The 21,753-nt window shown below is 36.2% G+C and overlaps 1 pseudogene; it reads right to left on the reverse strand.

Annotated features, from left to right (window-relative positions):
- Window positions 1-572: 572 nt before the first annotated feature.
- Window positions 573-14,419, reverse strand: LOC112461652 (annotated as a pseudogene).
- Between the last annotated feature and the right edge of the window lie 7,334 nt (window positions 14,420-21,753).

Here is a 21,753-nt window from a genome sequence, read left to right on the forward strand (position 1 = left end):
TGTAGTAATACGGGCCCAAGTACCGTTGGTGAGTTGTGGAGCTAAGGAAGGGCACGGTTATCTGGGAAGCTCTCGGCTGTCAATCCGTTTGCTCCCCAACACGCAGTAAATATGAAGAAGTGAAGAATGAATCTTCACGCCCGGGTTCTCTGATGGTCCGGGCACTGCACGCACGATGCGAGATTGATGACTCGGTTAGTGCGGAGACACCCAGTGCTGCGTCGCTGGCTCCTTGAGAGTAGGCGCTAGTTATCGGGTATGGAAACGATTACGCCTCTTGACGCATGAGACTCATGCCACGAGTAGCCGTGGCCCCCAATAGCCTTTTTCTTCTTCTTTTTCTTCTTTGTAAATTTTATGGCACATAATCCTCCTCAGGATCACAAAACGGCCAAGAACAAGTCGAAAATAATAAATACAGACTCGAAAGATTCAATCCAAACTCGGCGCTGATTGCATCACCAATCTTCAAAAATTATTCAGGACAAAACACGTCCGAACATGTCCACGGTCTCGACGAGACTTGCCTCCAGTAGCCGTATCAAATTAAAATAGAAATAAATAGTAATAAGTTATTTCGTGAATGGATATCCATCTGTGTCAAACGCAGTGCACGGGCACTGCGTGTCAAGCATGCCCGGCGCCGGGGATCGACTCGCAACGGTGGCGGGATTCGCGTCCGCTTTTCCCACGTTGCAAGGCCGGCCAACTTCGACTCCCCGGCTAAAGTAAAAGATAATCGGATGCTTTAATGGGCTTGGAACCCTTAAGGAGGGCTCGTTCGGCTGATTCGATTCGGAATCGTAGGTTAATGAGACCCCTTCGTCGGGACTGGAATCCGATTGGGCCTGATGATTGATCGAATGATGCTTTCGCTTGAACCGTGACTGACCCATCTCGCGAAAACCCTTCGCGAATAGATTGTTATTGATCTTCAACTTCGTGATGTTCTCGTTTTGGTATGCCGTCACCGTGATAAATTCCGTCTCCTTGAAAGCGAACAACGCGGTTGGATGAGTAAAGAGCTCGTTGTAGTTCTTCGCATCGAAGCAACGGACTATCCAGATCCTAGGAACGTATTTGTGCATCGATGTTAATACCACGTTATTATTAGGGTCGTTAATGTTGTTCGTGAGCTTCAATTTATTGAAGCTGATCGGATTTTCCATCCAGTGGCTCCCTGTTGCCGGACTCTCGGGATGCTTATAAATCCTATAGCCGAAGGGCTGTGGCTCTGCCGGCTCCGCAAAACTCCAGCCACCCATATTGCTGTTCTTGCCCCCGTTCTGGTATCCACAGTACTTGTGGCGGCGATCGGAGACCGGTGCTATCTCCATGAGGACATAATAATTCTCACGTTTCTCCGAACCGCTTACGTTTATCTAAACGGACGGGAACATGCGCCGACCGTTCTTGATAATTATCATTTCTGTATTATTCTCGTAGAATTGCTGCCAGAGGTTTCGATTAAGCAGCTCCACGTTGACTCTGCGCAGCAATGGGGGTTAAAATACCCATGAATTCGCTTGAATTCATTCTCTCATCTAATTTGCGTTGTAGAGCGATCGGTGACTGCCCGAAGAGTGGCGATGCCAGTTGCATATTCAGTTCCAGAAGCATCAGTGCGTTGTTTGGATCCTCAAGAAACATCTTCGATGATCGACATTTCTTCTCCAACACCGTCGGTGTAAGGTATAAGGCAAACACGGAAATGGTCAGAACGAACGTCGAAATCACGTGCAGTTGTAGAATGGGACTGAGACGACCGGTTCTCGCCTACCAGTGACCTCCACAAAACGGGATCAGTGCAATCCGCCGAAACTTGGCGAACTATATGTGTCGTCGGTCGTTCGGCGCCAACACATAAGACAACTATGTGTCCATAAACATTTTGTCCTTTCTGCCACGATTCATAAAAAGTAATATATAAGGTAATAACGTAAATAACGTTCACATGATAATTTTAAATGCCATAATCACACTAATCTTCTGAGCCAGTTAAAATAAATATTGACTCATTACGCGTTGTTAATCCATTTGTCGTAACTTTCTCTTTCTAAATGTTCAAATACTGTCTGTTCCTTTTCCGAGTAATCTCAGTAGAGACATCCTGACTTCTTCAAGCTTCTTATATATTATACATATTTGCCTTTCCGCTGAATCTCGATCAGTCGAACTCAAGATATTAAGATTCTCTAATAATTCGATAATATTCCAACAACGTTCAGACGAAGAAATTATTAGATTAATGCGTGTACAAATGGCAACAACTGGCTTCTTTTATATACATTTTACATTAGTGATATATATTATCAATATTTAAACTCTAATAAAAATATGTGCACGGAAAGAACGGTTTTGCTGAAATATCTAAAAATTTAGCTAGATATACAGATCTAAAAATAAATTTTGTTACACCATTAAAATAATTATAGTAAGTCGCTGAAATATGATTCTGTAAAAAATTTTGACATTTTAGGAATCAGTTTAAGTTCTACATAATTATTTTGATAAACCAACAAAATTGTTTTCAGATCTGTATCTAGCTAAATTTTTAGATACTTCAGCAAAACCGTTCTTTCCGTGTACTGCATATATACGGTTTTTTAAATAAAAATATGAATTATATCGATTTCTTTCTTGCTATGCAACAGCACAGTGCTGCTTATTAACCCTAGGTATGCACAGTGAAGTCTCCGAGACCCCAGTCCAGCTTCCATTTTTCGCGTTCCTAGAAACTTTTGTCCCATGTATTCTTTTCTTTTTACTCGTATATTTCGGAACTCTTTAATTCTATCGACTTTCATACATTATGGGCCTATTCCTTGATCGATTCTCGATCGATTGGAAAAAAATAAATAAATAAACTAAAATTTATTTTTGCTGAAGTTGCGATGGCAAATGTGGATGGGGTCTCAGAGACCCACAGTGTATAAGTGTATAAACAAAATAAGACTGTGTATACCTAGGATTAAAAAAGATAACATGTGTGCAATTTATTCACGCTCATGTACAAAGTAACGTCGACCACGCAGAAATGATTGATAATGATAGTACGGGTACAACATTCGGTTTTGTGAAGCGCAAACGAAAGCCAGAGACTTGCAGAGTTTCTTATTCACGCATCATGGAAATGCACGCCCTTAATCTACACATACGGAAAGAACAATTTTACTGAAGTATCTAAAAATTTAACTAGATACAGTCTGAAAATAATTTTGTTGCACCATTAAAATAATTATAGTAGGTCGCTGAAGTATGATAATATTGCTGTAAAAAATTTTGATATTTTCGTAATCAGTTTGATTGCTTTACATAATTATTTTGATGATGCAACAAAATTATTTTCGAATCTGTATCTAGCTAAATTTTTAGATACTTCAGCAATACTGTTCTTTCCGCAGCGTGCACCATTCTTTTGTACACCTTTTACAAATATAGAAAGAGGATATCGAAAAATAAAAATGCGTTAAGTCATTACAATGTTAAATTTACGTAAAAATCTATGTACACGGAGAATCTCAAGATTTCTCTCTCTCTCTCTCTCTCTCTCTCTCTCTCTCTCTCTCTCTGCCGTAACGAAAGCTCACGTTTTTACGCCAAATCGCGTGTTATGATATCGTATTAAAACTTATAATAAACGACCGTTTCGGCCGAACTTCAACCGATGACATATAATATGTGTGCCTTTATATATATGTATATATTTTTATTAAAAAAATCAAAAAAATTTTTTTTATCAGGAACTCTAGTCGTCAAAATTCTTCAGATGAGCTATTCAAAACTATTCGGTTTTAAAGTTGGGTGTAAAGTTAGCACCCCATTTTTTAATTACCTTTTTCATAGTGTTAATCGCCGGAACTCTTTATAAATGTTTGAAACGCGATGAGATATTGAGGAGAGAAGGGTGAATGTTGCCATTTATGGCATTTCATAAAAAGTACTAGCGATTTTGTAAACTCACTTCCGTTGGCGGACCTAGTTCCTCTAGAAAATTTGTATAGCGTAAGGCGCTAACGGCGCGGTGTAACGGTATTCAATTCGTGTGATTGCCGCGTGAAGAACAAAGCACGCGTGCATGCACCAGCTTGCGGCCCTAGCGACCGGCGTTATTCGTTTCTTGTTGGTCGTTCAGTCACGACACGTTTCTGGCCTTCTGCCGTATAATTGATTACGCAGTGATATTGTAATACAAATCTTTCTGAACTTCGAATTGTGATACTCTCTGTAAGAAAGGAAGTACGAGAGAGTTCGAAAAACTATAATTTGCACACGGCAGAACTATAGGCTCAGTCTTATTCTCGGATGTACGAGAGATCGACGCCATTACGCTGTTTATTGATGAGGACGGCATATTTTGGAGAGACGAAAAGGGAACAATTCTTGATGATGACGGCACATTCTGGAGAGACGAAAGGGGAACGACTATTATGGGCATAGTTCGTTAAGATCTCTTTTAGAAGTGCATCCACACACGGTAAACATCAGTATACAGGTAACTCTTAGATTTCTGAATAAGAATCATTGATCCTCATAAACAGTATCGGTTACGATCATTGATTCCAGAAATCTCGAGAGATCTACCGTTCAGTAAAGGACATATATGAAAGGCTTCCGCACTCAGCGAAGCATTTTGTTGACGGGAACAATAATCGTTCATCTCACTTGAGTACTCAAGTTCTTGTTTTCGGGTTGCAACCAATTTAAATTATTCATCTGGATTATCTTCTCTTTTGGCCAAATATTGTAATTTATGCAAGCTTGCGATACGTTTAATTCTATTTTCTTTGGCAATTAATTTCTCACATTTCTTGATACATATTTGCAATGAGGTTCATTTGTTAATCAATACGAATTATAATGCGTCAATTGTTCGAGATAAGATTTACATTGCTTCAATTATACTTATTAGAAGTTAGCCCCCCCACTTTTAGAATTAATATATTTTCACGGTTGTGCTGAATTGTGCTAGGTTTGTGCTATATTGTGCTCGAATATTATAACCATAATATGAAAAATACGAAAAAAAATTTAAAAAAAAAACGGATTTTTAGGTCAGCCCCCACTTTTCGTTTTTTTCAATTTTTTCGATTGTGCTGAGTTGTGCTAAGTTGTGCTAACATTGTGCTAAAATATTATTTAAAAAAAATAATAACAGAAAGAGTTATGATAAAAAAATAAATTATATCCAAAAATGATTTTTTTATCGTAACTTTTTTTGTTATTATTTTTTTTAAATAATATTTTAGCACAATGTTAGCACAACTCAGCACAATTAAAAAAATTGAAAAAAACGAAAAGTGGGGAGCTAACTTAAAAATAATCCGGCCCCTGCCGTAAGAGCACGCGTCGGAAAACCTACGGTGCAGACATAGCCGTGGCGATGGTCCTCTCTCTTTCTTCTGATCGCTTAGTGGGGATAGAAGTCTATAGCCCGGCTATTCCTTACTAGTCCCCACTCTAGACTTCTTCGACGGCGCTCGGCCGCTAGCACGTGCTTGGAGTGGAAAAAGCGGCACCGCGATCCGGTCTCTGGGTATAATAGTTGAACGCGCGGACAGTAAGCGATAGGTTTTTGTTTCTCCGTTCTTACGCGAGATATATCAAGAGACACAATTTTGGGCATAACGCTGCGAATAGCTCTTTCAAGCGCGAGATCTCTTGTTTTTTGTCATATTAATCTATTATTTTATGAATATGGCTCAACACGCATCGGAACTTTTAGATATAATTTTGACAGAAAAGTATAAGATTCTTTCGAACTCTTTCGGAAAGCCTGTTGTGCCAAGTTCAGAGATATATACACCCAAAAAAAAATATTCTGCAGTTTAGCGGTTCCTGGTTCATGCTAGAGGATTTTCCTCTGAAATAGGGCCTTACTAATAAGAAGATGTTTTAAACTGTAGAGGAATATCCTCTAATCATGAGACTCTAGATTCAAGATTGTGCAGTTCTCTTAATATTAAAGGACATTGATTTCCGATATTCACCCGAAATAAATAAAAAAAATTATTTATTTTGAAATTTTATTACTATTTTATAACTAAATTTGTTTCTTAAGATGTAGTCTATGATTATAAATATTTTCTTGTATTGGAAAAATACACTTACCTTGGTGGGATCGAACTCGAGACCTCTGGATCGTGAGCCAACTGCCTTACATGGTAGACCACTTCTTAATTTGATGTAAGTGTTATATATTGTCTACATAACCAGCGCAAATATATAATTTTCCAAAAATCATCTTAATAAACAAATTCAGTTTAAAAAGAGTAATAAAATTTTGAATTGGATATAAGATATATGATATAATATTTCTTAATGTCGGGTGAATGTCAGAAACCAGTGCCGGCTTATTATGAAATTTTGTGTTCGTAAATATATTTATGAAAATAGTATGTTTATAAAGTTAAAACGTTAAAACATTCTTATCAAATCCTTACAAGGGCCTCAATAGACAAAAATAAGAAAATATGGCATCCCTAATAAATAATGATCGGGACCTTATCCGGTTAGCCCTAATAAATAAGTATTTATGAAGTTAAAACATCCTTATCAAATCCTTACAAGGACCTTATTAGATAAAAATAAGAAAACCTTTCTTATGGAATCCCTAATAAATAATGATAGGGACCTCATCAGGTTAAAATAAGGAAATCTTTCTTATGGCATCCCTAATATATAACTAATGATCGAGGACTTATGTTATATAAGGCCATTCTTAATAAAGCCCCTTGCACAATACCAGGCAACAGGCAAAAAGAACAGGGAATAAAAATCAGAAATCAATGTATAAATGCAGAATAAACAGTGACACAGGCAATAGACACAGGAGTTTCCGTCACGTTGGAAATTATGTGTTTATTGCCTGTTGCCAACAAATCATAACATTCGAATATTTTAGGTTGTAATTAACGATTTTTTATTATTTCCTGTTCCTATTGCCTGTTGCCTGGCATTGTGCAAGGGGCTGAACTTTCTACACGGGCGTCTCGTGTGGTAGCGTACGCATCGCGTAGCTAATAAGACGATCGTCTTTTAACTTTAACGCGCGCGCCGCAAATATCTAGCATATCCTCTTATTTTAAGAGGCTAATAGTAGAATTTACTGTAGAGGAATTTACTCTTGATTATAGCTTACTCATGCATCCACTCATGTATAAAGTAATACGTATTACTTAAAGAAGGATATTCTTCATGTAAGATTTTTTGCTTAGAGGAACTGCTAAGAGGAATTCCCCACTTATCGGCAGAATATTTTTTTTTGGGTGTACAAATATTAGTAATGATTTTTCAAATAAAACAGGGAAAAAATTGTCGCCAAAGTACATTTATACTATTTTACTGGAAGATAAATATGCTCTTTGGAATAAATTTCTGAATTATCACGGTATTGAAAAACTTTCAACGTCTATGTTAAATGTTTCGGAAAGTACTTTAGATGACTCTTGTAATAATGAAAGAATTGAATTACAATTGATTTTGCCATTTAAAATATGGATAGCAATGGGTCCTTAAGAAGTAGAATTGATAAAAAACTATCGGAAAGAACTTATAATGTATTATTTCGAAAAATCTAGACTGACGTTTTATTTGAACAATTGTGGCAGCAAATACGTATACCATGTGCTTTATCGTTCAAACGATGTAAAATGACCGAGTCTGGAATTTTTTTAAAGATCGTTGCTAATTGTTCGGAATGTAATTGTAGCTTTTCGGGAATGGTTGCAAATAAACCGGAACCAGCAAAAGATGTTGTTATGGAATGTATTCTCAAAAATTTTGATTTTTCCGTAAAACACAAAAAAAGCGACACTTAAAAGGAAATCGAAGAATAGAAATTTCAAATAAAATGTTAGAAAAAAATATTTTACCATGCATTTGGCGTCAAAATGAAGCAAATAAAATAATGGAATTTGGTGATCCAGAACCCGCGCATTTACCTAAGAATCAAATACTCTCAAAAGCAAAACAGGAACGTGAAAAAATCAATCTAGCGCTTATTTCTTCTGATCCACTTCAGAATTTACAGAGTATGAAATACAATCGATTTGCAGGACAAATACATGGCATTGGATTAGATCCATTTTATATACACTACTGGACACCAGAACAAACAGCTATTTTTGTGCAAAATTCAGAATATATCTGCATAGACGGAACAGGATCTTTAGTAAAAAAATTAAAACAACCGTCAGGTGAACTATCATCCCATATTTATCTGTATCAAATCGTTACAAAAACTAATACATCCATGCCGGTGTTTTAAATGTTGAGCGCATCTCAAAATACAAACACTATACATTTTTGGTTGATAGAGATCATACGAATTGGCATGAAACACAAACCAAATTTTCCATTGCCGAAACAAGTAATTTGTGATTTTGATAAAGCTTTAATAGGCGCTATTGTCAGAGCATTTTGTCAATGTAAAAATTTACAAGACTATTTGTCTCAATGTTTCATGAGCTTGAATGAAAAATCAAAAAATCTACCACCTACATTTTTGCGCTTAGATGTATCACATTTTATCCACATGATCTCAAGATGGAAAGAATTAAAAGTTATTCATCCTCAAGCCCGTTTATTTTATATTACGATTATGGCATTTTTAACAAAAATAACAGATTTTTTAGAATTTCAAGAAGTAGCAATTATTCTTGCAAATAGTGAAATGTATGGCAATACGAAAGATAATATTCCGTCTTATGCAGAACACTGCTTTAAAATATTACACGCAGTTATTACGCAGAATACTGTTTCATGCGAAATTATTGACAATGAAAAAGATTCAACAAAATATACAGTTGATTTTGATGCATTTGATACAGAAACAGAAGAAATGATTCAGAGCAAATCTAATATTAGTACATGGTTAACAACATTCTCTGCTGAATGTATAAAAATAGCTAAAGATAATGCTATAAACAATCCGGGATGTAATGTAAATCCGTATTATTCGATAGGAATAGGGAAACAAATAATATCTTTATTATTTTATTTTCCATTATATTTGAACGTGATGTTGCCTATTTTTACTTATGGGTCTCTAACTGCAACATCTTCTGCAGTAGAGGCTGAATTCAATGACTGCAAACACCGACTTTTAAAAAATATTTCACGTCCGATGCGCGTCGATAAATTTATTACTTTACATCTACAATCATTTTCTGGTCATGCAAAACTCGCAGTAGCGGAACAAATACCTGAAAGTGTCTCCGAAAAAAATAAACTAGAAAATAAAATTAAAAAAAAAGAAATAGATTTAGATATTGTACCGGATTCACTACAACCTCATCCACAACAAAATCTGACATACATAGATACCGAAGTCACACACACAACAAACGACAATCTAAAGAACAAAGATGCTACTAATATAAATTGTATCGAAACTCCACAAACATTAGAAATTATAAATACTAATAAAAAAGAAAATGACAAATGCGATTTAAGTGAACAATCCATAATCAATGAAAGCTCAGAGAATGAATATTCTGATTTAAATATTGAACATAATTGGCGAAACAAAAATGAGAGAAAAACAGGTAAAAGAACGTATCTGCAACCACGACCTGACTTTACAGGAGTTTGTAAAAGAAAAAAGATTGATATTGCCATGTTGCAAAATGGAAATCTTTGTGAATCATTTAAAGATGGAAAAAATAGACTCATAGTGCTAAACACATGTGGATTCAACAGTATTGTCCAGTCATTTGCCGCTGCATGTAAACATCCAGTATTTTATGATTTTATAAAAAACGCTACAGTGGATATGTTTCAATTCATTAAAAATTTTATCGATAAAGGTCCGCTCAAATCTATTTATAAACAACGCGCAACAATATTACGCAAAATTGAATGTTTTGTAAAAAAAAATGAGTTTGGTGTTATAACAATAGACGCAGAATCAAATGTGTGCAATTTGTGCGACTATCTTTTAAATGAACAGCCAAGTTGCACAATACAAATGGAATGTATTAATTGTACAAAAATAACGGCTAAAAACTTGATTCTTATTAATCTTGACTTCGAAATCATTCAATTACATGGAACAATTACATATAATGCTATTGCTCAGGCAATTCAAAATAATACAACAAATAATTATAAAGAATGCAAACAATGTAAAGAAAATGTAGAGTTAAGGGTAAATTATCATTCGCATTTGTTAATTGAATGTATCTTCGACAAAAACGTCGAAGTAGCGATTAGAACTTTTCCGAAAATTCTTATACTTGATAACGCATCATTTTCCTTAATTGGCATTATACATTACAGAGAAGGACGCAACATAAACTTGATTGGACATTATTCAGCTTACACTTCCTATGGACAAAATGGATTCTCTTTGACGATTTATTAAAAAAATGTCAATTTGTCACTGAAGATACTACTGTAAATCCAGTACTTTGTTTATACATAAAAATACATTAAAAAGCAGAGTTATAAAAGTTAAAAACGAGCATAACACTTTCAAAATTATAGAGAGAGAAATTAATAAACAAAACAATAATAAACAAAAATAGTAAAGTACGAAATATCAGAAACTGTTGGTTTTATATTATACGTTTTACTTAACTTTTAGATATTAAAATACGTTTTTATTATATATTCAGATATTAAAATGTTCTTTTTTTACATTTAGATATTTAAAATACATTTTATTTTACATTTAGATAATAAATTTCTTAATTATAATTTTAAATGGCATAAAAAAATATTTTAAAAATTAAACAAAAAATTTAAAACACAAAACAAAACAAAACAAAACAAAACAAAACAAAACAAAACAAAAAAAAAAATAAACTGTTCCAATGACCTCCACCTTGTCGCGGTGGAACGGCTTATATGCATGCAATAAGTGCATGACAAAGAGAGGTCTTAGGTAATTAATATTACACTCACCACTAGATTATTACAAATCTGAATTATAAAATTTGAGCGTTCAAGAGTAAAGTGCTCTTTACATTGTTGTTCCTAAAAAACCGGAAGTTGTGCTAAATTATGCTAGGTTTGTGCTATATTGTGCTCGAATATTATAACCATAATATGAAAAATACGAAAAAATAAAAAAAAAAATAATTTTTAGGTCAACCCCCTACTTTTCGTTTTTTTTTCAATTTTTTCGATTGTGCTGAGTTGTGCTAAGTTGTGCTAACATTGTGCTAAAATATTATTTTAAAAAAATAATAAAAAAAGATAAAAATCGATAAAAAAATCATTTTTGGATATAATTTATTTTTTTATCATAACTCTTTCTGTTATTATTTTTTTAAAATAATATTTTAGCACAATGTTAGCACAACTCAGCACAATCGAAAAAATTGAAAAAAACGAAAAGTGGGGGGCTGACCTAAAAATTCGTTTTTTAAAATTTTCTTTTGTATTTTTCATATTATGGTTATAATATTCGAGCACAATATAGCACAAACCTAGCACAATTCAGCACAACCGTGAAAATATGTTAATTCTAAAAGTGGGGGGCTAACTTCTAATAGGTTTCAATTATTCTAAACAAGATTCGTCAGAGAGAATTCAACGCTCATTTACTCAGAAATTGTAATTAAAGGTGCGATACATAATTACATTCTTTCTCTGTATTATACATCGATTTATGCGAAATACTTTATAATTTTCTTTACGTTTTCACGAATTAATGCTGGATTAATGTGTTTAATATAAAGTTTAAATTTCTTTCTTAATTTCACGAAATAAATTCCATTTACTATTCATAAGAAAAGTATTTAAGGTCATCTTTGATGATACTTTTCTTCTTGTATATTTATATTTCCTTGATCTAAGAATCTAAGATATTCTATTCCTTAGTATGGATTATCATTCAACGCATTATTCCACTTATGAATTATTGTTCTAATATGTGTATGATTATTTTTTGATTACTTATTGATTATGGTATTATGTTTTGTCATGTCCAATGGTCTTTTCAGTAATTAAAACGATTTAAAGATATATTCAAAGCTCTCATACAAATATTAATTCTTTCTTTGAAATTACTTTGTAATATATATTATTATTTTACGTCTCAAGTTTCAAACGGAAACCATACGTTCAACTAATGTTTACATTCCTTTCATTGAACGGATTATTACAATGTGAATTGTATTATTGTATGATTTATGTGATTATTGACTTTTGCCATACTAGCTTATGAATATGTTTTGAAATTACTCTGCTATATTCTCTAAATATATCTTATTATATTTTGTCAACAATTCAAACTCAGTGTTTTCTTCACCGCCATAGCCCACGATTTATACGGGTCGTGTACAATAAACATAAATACTCTTATACTCTTCGAAAAGAAGCTGAAACTCTAATCAGAACTATCAAATTTTAAAGTAGGGGTGTCAACTTCACACACCCTATATAAGGTAATGAAATATAAAATTCGATACTAATAATGCCACCGATAATTTCCACGACATTAAAAAATACTTTAAAATCCCTTACGTCAAGGGCCATATCCAGAATATTTGTCGTATTTTGCGAGGCATTAATTTCAACGTCCTTTACACTGTTCTGAAAAAACTCGATTTTATTATAAAAAGAGGAAACGATGTGCTTGATAATGTTAGGAAAACTGAAATTGTGTATAAGATCAATTGCAACTATTGCAATGCCTCTTTCATAAGACAAACCAAGAGACACTTAAAATCGCATATTAATAAACTTCGTTTAGATATTTAAAAACACGAGAATAGTCAATCAGTAGTAAGCAGACACCGTCTTTCAAATGGGCACGATTTTAATTTGTCTAAATAAAAAGTGCTACACAGTAAAAAACACTATAAAAAAAGAAATAGCTGATGTTTTTCATTAAGAAATACGGTGATACGGTGAATATGCAAAAAGATACGGAATAATGGTCGAAACGTCGTTTTTGTAATTAATAAATTTGTCCAGTCAAGTCGTCTTAAAAAATTCTTTCTTTAAAATATGAAATGTCAATTAAGAAATTGGAAAATGCATTAGGGCAAATACGAACGAGAAAAAGGAGGTGGACAATATGCAAGGAGCGGGGAAGGTACGAGCCTTGGGACCACGAGGGCAACGCGGGCAACCGTCTTGACGGTTAAACTTCACCGTCACTGTCACTTCCTTCCGATAAAATTCAAACAAATCGGAGAAGTTGCCGTTATACTGCATATTTACTAAAATCGTTTCTAATTTGGTAAAGCAAGCATAGAGTATATGTTATAGCACCAAGCAAAATAAACCAGATGATGAGGATGACGTAACAATAGACGTCTAAAGACCTACGGAATTTCCAATAGTAGACCTAAAGCGGATAAACTTAAACAAAATTGGTTTTGATAAAATTTATATAAAAAGTGAAAAAAAATGTAACATACATTAATAGATCGCGGGAGTATTATACCTATACTCTTCAAAAATTAAACATCATGAAAATAAATATTATGATTACTGCCTCGTACGGCAGTTTTGCACAGTTATCATATTTTGGAAAAAAAAACTTAATATACGCGTGACAGTAATGATGCCGATATCCTTAAAATCAAAAAAGATTCCAACAACATATAGAATACACTTATGTAACCACAACATTTTCGATAAAAATTACGATGTACCTGACGACCAACGACAAAATTTTGAAAATTTTACAAATTATAAGGCAAAATGTAGAATATGTAAAAGATTAGTGTCTTATATAGCAGACCGATATATAGCTGCCAATATCAGTATACAAAACTAAAAATTTTTTCTGTTTGTGAAAATAGCCTACTCAGTCTAAAATAACTAATTGAAATATTATCGCAATGTTTTTGCGAAAATACTATATTTTTTATGCAATATTATCTTTTGTCACTTTGCAATAATTGCCGGAAGCTCTCAAAGTACGCTGAGCTCTCAAAGTATTGTCATTGAGAGTATACAGAAACAGCCACGTCATCTAGCGATAAAGAAATTATTATAAATCTTTGCGATTATTGTCATGCTAAAAGAATCGATACCGTGTTTCTGCTATGCAGATGCATCATATGCTGCTCTGAATGTGCGGAAGGCGTAGACAAATGCATATTCTGTAACCGAAAAGTGAGTTCTACTACTTCCCTTGATCTTTCCCATACAGGGTTTTACAATCGGCCCAGTATTGGGCCAGTACTGGGTTGTGGTAGTTTAGGTACTGGCGCTGTACTGGCAACATTACTAGCGCGGTACTGCCGCAGCGCCGGATGATAACTTTGGCCCAATACTGACCGACAGTACTGGCCCAGCCGTTGTCTATTATGAAAAGTTTTTCTGGTAGACTAGTGCCTTATATTTGCGAAAACTGTATTAGTAATGTAAAAAATAAAATTATACGGCATGACTTATATGGAAAGGCTCTGTGAAGCTACCGTTTCTTACGGTCAACTTTACCTACCTGCCCCATGTACCAACTAGCCCCGGTCTCCCCTAGCTGCGATGGAAACAAAAAAGAAAGCAATTATTAAAAGAAAATAACCTCTTTCTCCTAAGAGGAGAAATCTGACCTTAAAGTCATGAAAAACGCAATTTTATCATCGAAAAATGATGTCTCAAAATACAAAAAACTGCACTGATGTGATGGTTGAAATATTCGACACAGATATTAGTGCGAAAGTGGAATTGAGTAGCAACGAAGTCTTGGACAACGTGTCTGAACTAGACATCTCATTTGTATATAAAATTTCACAATTACCAGAACGAAATCTCATTAACGAGCAACAAATTGAAGATTTCAGTGAAATTGTACCTGGAACTACACTGCAAATCCAAGTGTTTTATTTAATACACTTTTTTGTAGTCATTTTTTAAACATTTAGAAACGTATTCAATAAAAACACATAAAGTGCCTTTTTTCAAACAATCGACAAAATATTGTTAATGTCAATAATTTAATATTTCCACACACTGGAGATGCGGATCACACAGGTGAAGAACAGGCAGACAATGCTGATACAGCAAATGAGCGTGTTCGAACAGCGGCTGCAATTTATAACACAGCAGCAGCAGCCGTTCACTCCACCGTTCGTGCCCTCGTCGCGGTCATTGGGAGCGGGGGGCGGGGGCACCTCCTCGGCGTCTCCATTTTTCGTGCGCGCCGGCGAGGGCGGCGAGACAACTGCCGTTGTTGGGCGTCCCTCGACCTCGACTCCTCCTGGCAATATGGCTGAAACCGCAAAGGTGAATGCATCGGCGGATGGTGATGCGACGATGGCTCTGAACCCGACGGTACCGGCCAATTATGCACAGGGACAGGACGTGGCGAGGTGTTGGGCTGTTGCTGGGAGGCGGACCCATGACGCCTTGCGGCTGACGCCGCGCCGTGGTGACTGTTCTACTGTTGATTAAAGGCCAGCGCACGTACATTGCCGTACATTGCACCCTCTTTCTGATTTCAAAATTAGAAATACAAGGTTTATTCATTAATTAATCATGAGCGGTTTCTTGGATAAATTAAAGCTTTATAAAAATTATGTGTTGTCAAATTTTCAAAATAAAGTAATGTATAAGTTAAATAAAACTCTTAAAAAGTACATTTTCTATAAGTTGATTAAGCGTTTATTACTTTAAACGCTTTTTCGATTAATAAGTGTTTTATTTTAACTCAATTTTAGTGTTTTTTGTTTTGGGTGTAACTTAAAAACGCTTTATGTGTTTTTATATTGAATACGTTTTAAACGTCTAAAAAGTGACTACAAAAGTGTATTAAATAAAACAAAAACTACGTACAGACGGCGTCATTAATGCTTTCCACCTGAAGGCATAGTACATGTAACGTGCACTATGGAAATCCCCAGAACACAGCTAGGAAAGCATTAATGACGCCGTCTGTACATGCAACGGCACAGCGCGTGCTGTGTACGCCACGAAAGAAAAAAAAAACAAATATCAAAATCGTGTATGTACCGGTCGATTGCCACCACAAAATATTTAACGCATTATGAAATATTCGCGCCCAATATTCTGTTTCTGGTAATTGAAATCAATTTCAGTACATGGGCTATCATAACATTGAATTTAAATCTAACATTTATTTGAAATGTAATATCGAATAACTCATTTTATCGTAAATATAACGTATGTGCCTTAATTTATTATTATAATTTTACGCCAAATTATGTCCAAAAGAAATGAAATTGTTATTTTTATTATTTATTTTTATTATTTAATAGAGAATTCTTGCAATGTTATTAAATCAAAGAAAATAACTCAACTTGTCATAAAAAAATGTGACGACACATATTCTCCTCGGGTTTATTAAAATTATATAATTTCTCGCATCTCTCAAAATTCAGAAATTTAAAAAATAATAAGATTATATTTCTTATATATTCTTCTTTTATAAAAATAATTTATTAAAATCATACAATTTTACTTCTTCTAGCTAGAAAGTAAAAGTTTTTCGAAATGGATTTGTCAGAAAGCCAAGCAAAAATAAAGAGGAGAACTACACTCGTACAAAAAAAATAGGGAACACTTCATAAACCCTAAAAATTAGGCTATTTTCAAACTGCTGTAAGTCGGCGAAAAATTATCGTAAAAAAAAATTTAAAAAAGCATTTTGAAGCTTGAAGTTTCAACTTTAACGCACTTTCGGTGGATTTTTAAAATTTTTTTATTTTCTTTGTTGTACGCCTTAAAAAAGAACACATTGTTTTGTTCCTTAAAATTAACTTATGTTTGACTACTTGAAACTCAATTAAAAAATTTTTTTTTCAAAAAATTCAATTAACGTTTCATAAACTACATAATTTTACCTACAAAATGCTTTTTTTTAAATTTTTCTACGATTTTTTTTGACCGATTTACATGACTTTGAAGCAAACCCTGTATTTTTTAGAAAAAATGACGTAACTCGATGAAAAATCATCGTAGAACAAACAAAAAAAAAGCATTTTAAAGCTCTAAATGTCAGCTTTGACGTGGTATCGGTGACTATAAAAAATTTTTTTGTTTTTCTTGTTTGGTGCTAAAATTAAAAATGTTGATTTATTTCTTAAAATTACACATTTTTAACACTTTGCAGTTAGATAAAAAAATTTTTTTCACAAAATTCAATACAAATACCACAAACTGTAACATTTTACCTACTAGTCTAATTTTTAGGGTTTATGAAGTGTTCCCTATTTTTTTTGTACGAGTGTATAAAGGCCACGGTCACGCGATTTAGAAATTATTTAGAATCTCCGCAAGCCGAACAGGCTACAAAATTCGAATTAGCCAAACGCAAAAAGAAATGAACAATACGATGAAGTGCAATCGCGAATCGAGTTTTTGGAATGTGAATCCGATGATACAGGCGCAATTAATGTATCCACAGCTCACGCGGAAGATCGAGCTAGATTTGAAGAAACTTATTTCCAACTTATATCTCTATACGATCAGCGTCTAAATCGATTCGAGCAGACTCATGGCGCGATTCAACCGGCTAACGATATTCATAATCATAACGCGCAACAACAAAATATCTCAGGATCTCATATTCGATTGCTAAAAATTCAGTTACCTATTTTTACGGGAACGGATGAAGATTGGTATACATTTCATGATTTATTCGACAAGCTTATTCATACAAATAAAAATTTAACTACCATTCAGAAATTCCATTATTTGCGTTCCTCTTTAAAAGATAAAGCCGCTGAAGTTATTAAATCCTTTGATATTACAGCAGATAATTATGCCGAAGCTTGGCAATTATTAATTGAGCGTTTCGATAATAAAAGGCGCATAGTACAAACTCACATTAAGGCTATGTTTGAGATTGCTCCACTTCACAAAGAAAATTGTGTTGCATTGCGTAATTTACTTGATAATATACTTAAACATTTTAGGGCGCTTAAGGCTGTTCAAAAACCTAGTGGATACTTGAAATACATGATGATTCATTTAGTGTTAACCAAGCTTGATCTTGTTACAGTAAAGGAATAGGAAACAAGTCGCTTGGACGCGAACATACCTACATACCTACATTCAAGCAACTTACCGTCTTTTTATCGAAACAATGCCAGGCATTAGAGGCAGTTTCCAATAAATTATTAATGGCACAGTCAAACTCAAATAATTCACAGAAGGTAAGAGCTGTTACTTCACACGTGACTACTTCAAATTTATCGTGCGTTCATTGCAAAAAGAATTATTTTATTTTTCAATGTGAATCATTCCGCAAACTTCCTGTTGAGAACCGATTTAAAATTATAAAAAAACGCCCATTTATATACTAATTGCTTAAAAGCAAAAAAACATCAGTCAAAAGATCGTCCAACCGGTTCTTGTCGAAAATGCGGAAAGACTCATAACACTTTATTGCATTTTGACTCTCTAAAAAGCAATGATCAATCGACTGTTTCTACTTCTAAGTCGTCGGATACAGCTTCTACAGACACTTCGCAACCCATAATTACTCAATGCACTCAAATCAGCAATAATTCTAAAGTACCCCTTTCTACCGCCATTAATTACAGTTTATAATTCAAATGGAGAAGTTCATAGTTGCAGAGCTTTGTTGGACAACGGTTCTCAATTAAACTTCATTACGGAAAAATTAGCAAACAAGTTACAACTTAGGTTAGGTTAGGTTAGGTTAGGTTAGGTTCTGGGCTGGGCTTGGCCCTAAAAAGCTAAGTCCAGAAACCTGCGATGGGCTAAATAAAAACAAGAATATAGAAATAGCACTGCGTCCTGATTGGACAGCTGCAGTAATTGGTAAAGAGGTTACCAAGGAGGTGAATATGGAGGATGTCTACGATCGAGGAGTGGATCTTGCAAGGAGAATCATCGCAGATGTCGACAGGAAATCACCTTTCGATGAAGATCCACAAATTCCTACTGATGATGCGAAGGTTGATCCTACGTTCGTCCCTTCTGGGGTGTCTGACTCTGAGGAGTCGACACACCAGGATGAACGTACAATTGGAGACGTTATGATGATAGAGGACGACGACAACGACGAGGATGCACCTCCTCTACCTACTTCTAGTAGGGAGAAGAGGAAGGAACGCTTCTCGCCGAACTCTTCGGACAATACTACGAAACCTATTAAAAGACGATACACGACTTCGGAGAACAAAGTGTATACTCCTGTTTTGACACCAGCGAAACACAAATTGACCATTCACCCGGTGACTGCCACCAACTTACGTACTTATAATACCGAGCAATTGACGAAGTGCGCCACCGAATGCCTAGGAAAAATGGAAACCATTCGTACCAGTAGTAAAAAACATCAAGGACAATTTTTCTGGCTATCTTAGAGATGGTATAGCAAATATCTCCGAGATAATTGACATTTATCGTGAACGGCTTGGCGCTACTGGCGACATTGCAGATTTGGAACTACAAAATAAAAATCTTACGACTCAGCTGCGCAAGATTACTCGCGAACAAGAACTTCAAAAGAAGGAGCACTCTATGCTTCGTAAGGAGAACGAAGATCTTCGCAGGGATGTAGAAATGCTCCGTGAGGAGATCAGAAGCATGAGGGATGTTCCTAATCGCATAGGATCCTCCTTAAAAGTATCTCTTGAGAACAGTCCTGCTCTGGGGGCTGATACTCACAAATCTAATATTGCGGACGCAGTGAAGCGCATGGAGGACTATCCTCCTCTTCCACAAAGAAAACCCAGGATTACTTCCTGCGAGTTACTGCGGGATAAGGTCGTTAAAATCCGGAAACACCCCACAAGTGTCTCCGGATCAGAAACGGATGTGGCAGAGGTTCCTAAGAGGAGGACTTCTCCTACAAAAAATAAAAAATCTGATGTGGAGATTCATTCCGTGCGTGCTCCAACTCCCACGGTGCATTCGGAAGAAGATACCGGTACTACTTATATGCTAGAACGCATGAATAAACAGATTGCGCAATTAGTTGCTAATATGGAAGAGCTGCGCTCCAAGTTTGGTGGAAAATTAGAAGAACCCTCGAGCAATCTTAAGAAGAAGAGGAACAAAAGAACCTCCTTCAGAAATGACACAACCGAAACTTCTGGTATCTCTGACGGGGAGGCCTTTGGCCCGCAGATCTCTGCATTGCCTATCGCAGATGTCGAACGAAACGTATTGAGCGTTCGGAGCGACGGACCTCGACGAGGGGTCGTCGGTGGTGGCTCTCGCTCGAGTGTCCGCCCGCGCAGACCGCCAAAAACTGCCGCGGTCTCGATTACCAGTTTAAAGGAGGATATCAGCTATGCTGATATATTGAAGAAAGCGCGGGAGAATATAAACTTGGACACTCTCGGCATCGAGACATCGAAAATCAGGCGTGGCATCAACGGCGGGGTTATCATTGAGATTCCTGGCGCGGATGGTGTCTCCAAGGCCGACACACTCGTAGGAAAACTAAAAGAGGTTCTAGACAGCAACACCATACGTATTACTCGCTCAACTACAATGGGCGAGTTACGAATTTGGAACTTCGACGACTCTATCTCTCCGACGGAGATTCTGAATAAAATATCAGTAGTCGGTGACTGCGATGAGTACCTCATAAAAATCGAAAGTATACGCAAAATGAACAACGGGCTTAACTCGGTATGGGTTAAATGCCCTTTATCCGCGGCAATTAAAATTTCGGTCTCAAATAAATTCAAGATAGGATGGACCATTGCTCGGGTCGAGTTGCTTGAAACCAGACCCGTCCAATGCTTCAAATGTTGGCGTTTCGGACACGTCCGTACTATGTGCAGTTTTCCCGAGAACCGGACTGGCGCCTGTTTCAGGTGTGGTGAACGCGGCCACCAGATTGGTGCTTGTAGGGAGGACCCTTGTTGCGTTGTCTGCAAAGATGCCGGGAGACCCAGCGATCATCGTCTGGGATCGTTGAATGTCTGTGCGAGCGTGGAACCAGTACGCGGGAGACGTAGGGACCTGATGACTAATGGTCGGGCAGCGACACAGAAATGACCCTGTGTCTTCAATTAAACCTCAACGGAAACAAGGAGGCTCAAGACCTCCTTGTTCATCATTCGAGGGAAATGGGGGCTGCCGTTTGCGCAGTTTCGGAACCTGCCCGAGCGCACAGTCCCTACCAAATGTGGTTTCATAGCCACGACCATCTCGCGGCTATTTTTATCAATAACAGTGTCACGACACACCCCGCCACATTGGAGGCCTGCGGCATACACTCCGTCTTGGTAAGACTGGGTGAAATGTACATTCTTTCGTGTTATATCTCTCCCAATGTTGATCTCCCGACCTATTCGGACTTCTTGGAGGAGCTCTCCACCATCTGCTCCTGTGTGGCGCACAACAATAAACTGATTATTTGCGGAGACTTTAATGCCCACGCTCTCTTCTGGGGATCGAGTGTTTCCAATGTTAAGGGTGAGGCACTCGAGGAATTAGCGTCCCAGCTTGACTGGAGACTTGTAAATCAGGGAAACCACCCTACTTTTTCGAGCCATCAAGGGACTTCAATAATAGATCTTACCTGGGCTTCTTCAGATCTGTCCGGCAGAGTCCGTGATTGGTCGGTCCGTGGCGATATGGAATCGATGTCCGACCATTTTTACATTTCCTTTAAAATTATGAATTCATCGACCCGGCGTACATCATCACCGTTGCCCCGCCAATGGAATTTTAAGAAAATGGACATTGGACTCTTCCAGGAGGATTGAGTGGAAATGCGCAGTAACTCCCGGCGATCCGGAGTACCTGATCAGGGTGGACCCAGATCGATGGATACATGTATTTATGATGCGTGTCAGGCGGCGGTCCCTCGCCTGCGCGCATCTAGGCCAGACAGGG

The sequence above is a fragment of the Temnothorax curvispinosus genome, unplaced genomic scaffold (assembly GCF_003070985.1).
Source record: "Temnothorax curvispinosus isolate PA1 unplaced genomic scaffold, ASM307098v1 QBEX01011549.1, whole genome shotgun sequence".
Taxonomy (NCBI): domain Eukaryota; kingdom Metazoa; phylum Arthropoda; class Insecta; order Hymenoptera; family Formicidae; genus Temnothorax; species Temnothorax curvispinosus.